This window comes from Cupressus sempervirens, chromosome 4 (genome assembly GCF_028749045.1).
Source record: "Cupressus sempervirens isolate cs-2001-9-10 chromosome 4, ASM2874904v1, whole genome shotgun sequence".
Classification (NCBI taxonomy): Eukaryota; Viridiplantae; Streptophyta; class Pinopsida; order Cupressales; family Cupressaceae; genus Cupressus; species Cupressus sempervirens.
The window spans coordinates 320,391,162-320,396,510 of NC_143121.1; the positions used below are offsets into that span (position 1 = coordinate 320,391,162).

Genomic DNA, 5,349 nt, shown 5'->3' on the forward strand with positions numbered 1-5,349 from the left:
CAATCTATTGGTTCTCAAAATTGTTGATTGAAAACCTGTAAGCCTTGTTTGCTTGATGTTGGGAAATCAACACAATTTTTGTCAACGAAGAAGGTTGAATCACAATTACTCAACCTCCACACTTTAGGCTCTGCAAAACCTAAGTGGTTGTACTTGAATCAATGCTTCCTAAAGAAAGATTAATAATGTAGAATTTATGTTGATACTCTTGAGAGGGAAAGTATATTCTTAAGAAGAAAGAAGACTTTAAAAGAGCTTTAAGAAATGAAAGAGTGATGGGATATATATATATATATATATATATATATATATATATATATATACATCACACATGAGGGAGACAGAGAATATCACCTTCCTCAAAATTGTACTTTTCTTTAGAAAAAATAGAAGACTAGTCCTTTTTGAATGGGAGAATAGAGTAAATTATAATATTCAATGCAAAATTCAAATTGCTTGGAGACAGGCGTACTACCATCAATTCTTGGATAGAGAACTCAAAGTCCTTAAACCCTAGATAATTGAGTTTTACTTCAATAAGATGAAGACCAATTATATAGAACCCCTTAATAGGTTTTTCTTATCAAGGATTTACATTGATTTCAATCTATCAACAATAATATAAATCAAAGAAGACAATTTTCAGATCATAATATTTATGATCAATTCTCATATTTTGGAAAGGAAACAAAATATTTTTATTGATTCAAAAAATGAGTACAATTAAGCTATGACTAGTTGCAATGTCTACCAGAAACTGTATATATGCATTCCGAAGAAATGTCCTTTTGTATCTTTTTCCTTTGTTTTATAAATCTATCTTCCTATATCTATCTAAGATCTTGGTACCCCTTCTTATAGAAAATGAAGGGTGCAAAAATCTTCAAACCTTTACAAAAGAAACTAACTAATAACTAATTGCAACCATTCACCAAAATTTACAATTGCAAAGCTTTTAAGAAGCTTAAAACAAAACTATAATTCTTGTATCATATCTAGAATTTCTTCAAAGTGTTGGTTCCCAAGAAGGTCATTAAACTCAGCTAGGATGGCATGAATCTCAGCTCAGTCTTCTTCAAGTTCTAGTTCATGAGTATTACTGACATAATTGGCATAGCTTGTTCATAGTTCTCATATAGCTGCAGATATGCTATTCAAAACATCCAATGTATCATCCTTGGCTGGTGATAAGTTAGGTTGCATGACTAGCTTCAGATCATCTTCTTCATTAAAAGCTTAGATTGGTAATCTCATGGCAGAGAATCCCTAGACCTACACAAACATAGAACAAAAAAATCTTGCACAACAAGAATGTTATAGGTGAAATCATCTATAATATCCTATAAGCAATTGTCAAGTGATGCATTAAATTCAATCATCTATCTGCAAATGCACAAACATAAATAAATTGTCACATCTATTTTAGCACTAATTTAAGATAAATGAAAAGATACTTAGGCTTTTAATGTGTATGTCTTATCATAGTACTGTAGGAATTCTCCTTCAAAATATTGATTTTTGTAATTGTAGTCCTCAAGGATTCATCCCATCACAAGATCACAAAATCGACATGTTAGGAGGTAATAAGTTGCGAACTAGAAAAATCAAACTCAAGAATCCATGCTCAATGTGGAATTTCTATATCAAAATGAAAAAATCCCTGTTGATGTGAAATTGTGAAATCAAATGATTAACTTTCAATACCTAGTGAAATCGAAGAACTGCCATTCGCTGCTTAGCGAAATCATGAAATCAAAGAAGCCCATATGTTTTATTTCCAAACTTGTAAAATCAAATCCTTGTTTTACTACATAGTCAAAACTTCAAAAATTGTTAGATCACATTATTGCACATCCAAAGCATGAAAAAATGAGGCATGAATTCCTTATGAAGAACAAAAACATTGAAGCTCCATCATGACCCATTCAAACAAATGAGATATGTCCCTAGGGTTCATAGGACCCCTAGGGACATATGTTGTCATCAGATGGGTTAAGAGGGGTCATAGGATACCTTGTGACCCCTTTTGACCCATTTGAACAAATGAGATATGTCCCTAGAGCTCCTAGGAACCCTAGGGACATATGTTGTCATGGAATGTGTCAAAAGGGGTCATAAGTTATCCTATGACCCTTTTTTAACCCATTTAATCACATTATATATGTCCCTAGGGGTCCAAGGACCGCTAAGAATGTATGTTGTGGAATGGGTCGAAAGGGGTCATAGGATACCCTATGACCCCTTTCGACACATTCAAATAAATGAAATATGTCATTATATAATTTTTATAATATATACTATATAATTATTAATTCTATAATTACTATAGTATATACTATATAATTTAATATATACTATATATATATATGTATGTACAGTATAATGTATACATTATAATTAAATATACATACTATATAATAATTGTATATATTATATTAAATATAGGTAGTATATTAAATTTATACTATATAAGTACTATATATGCTAAAATATATATTATATACAATAATATATAATATCCTATATCTTATATAATACATAATGTATATAATACTATCCTATATAGTATATACTATAAACTCGTAATACTAAATATATGCAACAATTATTTAAAAAGAGAATTAAAAGACAAATTTGTTTATTTGCCTCATTCTATAACAACCAAAAAGGCATAAAGTTGACTAATTGAATTTTAATCACATGGATCAAGGAGGAGAGAATCTCAACCTCTCACTAAGTTTGAATCCAAACTCTCCAATTTCCATATGATTCCTCTAGTATGAGCGGCAAAGGATCGTGTCCTTGATATATTGGGTATCTGATTTGTTGAGGTAATAATTTTTTGTTTTTGTAATAGGACTAAGGGGAAAAAGTCAAAACAATTTCTAAAGTGCTTTTGGATGTTTTTAGACTTTTTTTTTTACATGGCCACTTTTTGGCCCACCATGATCTTGCACATACCCTCATCTATAGAGATTATTTGTAATGGGATTTTGTATCTCATTCACTTCTCATGCCCTTAATCATTTAATAATGGTTTTTTATCATAACACAAGATTAATGCACATGTTAACATCATGTTTAAATATATCACTCACCTATACAAACAAGGCTCGTGTACACTTTATAACATACCTTATACATCTTAACTTGCTTCTTACCTAGGGTAGAGGACCCAAATAGTTGAGCACCCTAACTTTAAGCTTCTCAAAATCCTACATGGAAACTTCAAATCACTCTCATTTTTTACAACAGATGACTTGGAAGTCACATGCTAATAACTAATGTTTTAGAGTCAAGTCATCAAATATGATGTCACATCAGCATGTATTTTACCAAAGTCTCCAAACAACAACCCCCCCCGGCAAAACAAAAAGAAAGAAAGAAAAACCAATCCTAGTGTATTAGAGTCACGTCATCAAATATGATGTCACATCAGCATGTATTTTACCAAAGTGTCCAAACAACCCCCGATCCGCCACTCCATCCCCCCGCCCCCCCCCCCCCCCCCCCCCCCCTCTACCAACAAAAAAAAAGAAGAAAGAAAGAAAGTGAAACCAATCGTAGTATATTAGAGACACTTAGTCATCTGATATAGCGTCACATGATTAGTTACTTTTTAGAATAAGGAATGCATTTCATTCAATTATAAATAGTCATCAAAATAACTTTCAAGTCTCAATTATTGATATAATGCTATCAAGAATATTAAATATTAAATCAACAAATATAAAGATTAACTACTAAAACAACTTTTAGAATGCATACAGCATCTATAGTATATGTACCTTAACCACAATCCATGATCAATCTAACTAAAACTCTCTTTCGAAGAACATACTTTATTGAATTTCATTAATGATCAATGTAACTAAAACTCATTTTTAAAGAATGAACTGCTTTCTAATTCGATAATAAACACTATCAAAACTCCATTGACGAGATAACGTCTCGATCAGAAGGCTCACCAAGAGTTTTCTTGTACTTCATGGATTCCCTCGTAAAGTACAATAATTTCAGCTTTTGTCCACATTTGTGTACTGTCTGGCATCTTTATCTCTGCTTTTACAAACAAGAAGGTACCCCGAGATATCTGAAACTCAAATCTTAACTTTAAAGGACGAAAAATAATTTCATACAGACGTGCCCATACAGTTGTGATTATCATCTTTAAGCTATGATTGGAAACAGATGTACATGTGAGCTGGTGCACCATCACAATTTACATATCTAATGATCAGTTTTTTTAAATCAATGTCCTTTGCAAAATTCCAAACGCCCAGCTACTCTTGTTTTATTCGTGTGTAGTGTATTAGAAAACTCAAAATAGTTGCATGATGCAAAACAATACTCTATGATTCTTATAACTCATTCATGGGCGGTAATAAAGCAATTTTATATGACATCTGTTAAGATTTTTTTAGAAAGCAGAACAGTGCGGTCCTAGACAGAGGTTTTGTCCAACAAAGATGAACAAGGTAGAGAAAGTTTGAAAGGAAGAATCAATGAGGCTTATTATTGTTGTGTTTTTATAGTTATATTTTGTATATATTATTGTTAATAAGTATGAGATATTATTTTGCAGTAAGTTAAAATGTGTTAGTTATCAAGATTCAATTGTATAGTTTTTAAGTCAAATTTATTAATTCATGTTACATGAGTGGTGGTTCACATGAACCCATTTCTTCTTGTTATTGTATATTGATGTAGGTGGTTCACAAAGGGAAGAAAGGGAAGGTCACCCATCCCAGTTCTACTGCAGCTCAAGTGTACTTAAATGGGTGACCTAATAAGAAATCCCAACTACTCCAGCTCAAGTGCACTTAGATGGGTGACAGCTTCCTAATGCTTTACCTTTATGAACATCACCTAGATTCTATCAAGATTCTTGTACGTGAACCACTTACTCATAAAACATAGGTCAATGAATTTGACTCAAAAACTATAGAATTGAATCTTCGTAGCAATATCACTATATTAGCATTGTTATGTTTTTATTTATTAACATGACAATCTCTCTTTAATCGTGTTTTGTTTATATGTTTGTTGTTATAATATTGTTTATTAACTTGTAAATATCCTTTTAATCATATTTTGTTTACAGTTCTAGTGTTCTATTACTGTTCATTAATTTATGAAAAAAAATTACTCATTTTACTTATATCTATGTCATTATACTACTGTTGATTAACTTGCACATCTCCGTTTGAATATAATTTACTTTTATATTACTGCTAATTAACTTGTAAATCTTCCCTTTTATATAAAATATATATTATTATCTCCCAACTTCCTTGAAATAAAACCCTTTTTAACTGACATCCCCAAACACACCCCTGTTTTCCTACA

The 5,349-nt window shown here is 31.2% G+C and overlaps 1 long non-coding RNA gene across 1 annotated transcript; it reads left to right on the forward strand.

Annotated features, from left to right (window-relative positions):
* Positions 1-4,371: 4,371 nt before the first annotated feature.
* On the forward strand, positions 4,372-5,026 carry LOC149561323 (uncharacterized). Its single transcript, XR_016363421.1, has 2 exons — positions 4,372-4,478; positions 4,711-5,026. It is a non-coding gene; the product is annotated as an uncharacterized LOC149561323 (long non-coding RNA).
* The last annotated feature ends 323 nt before the right edge of the window (positions 5,027-5,349 follow it).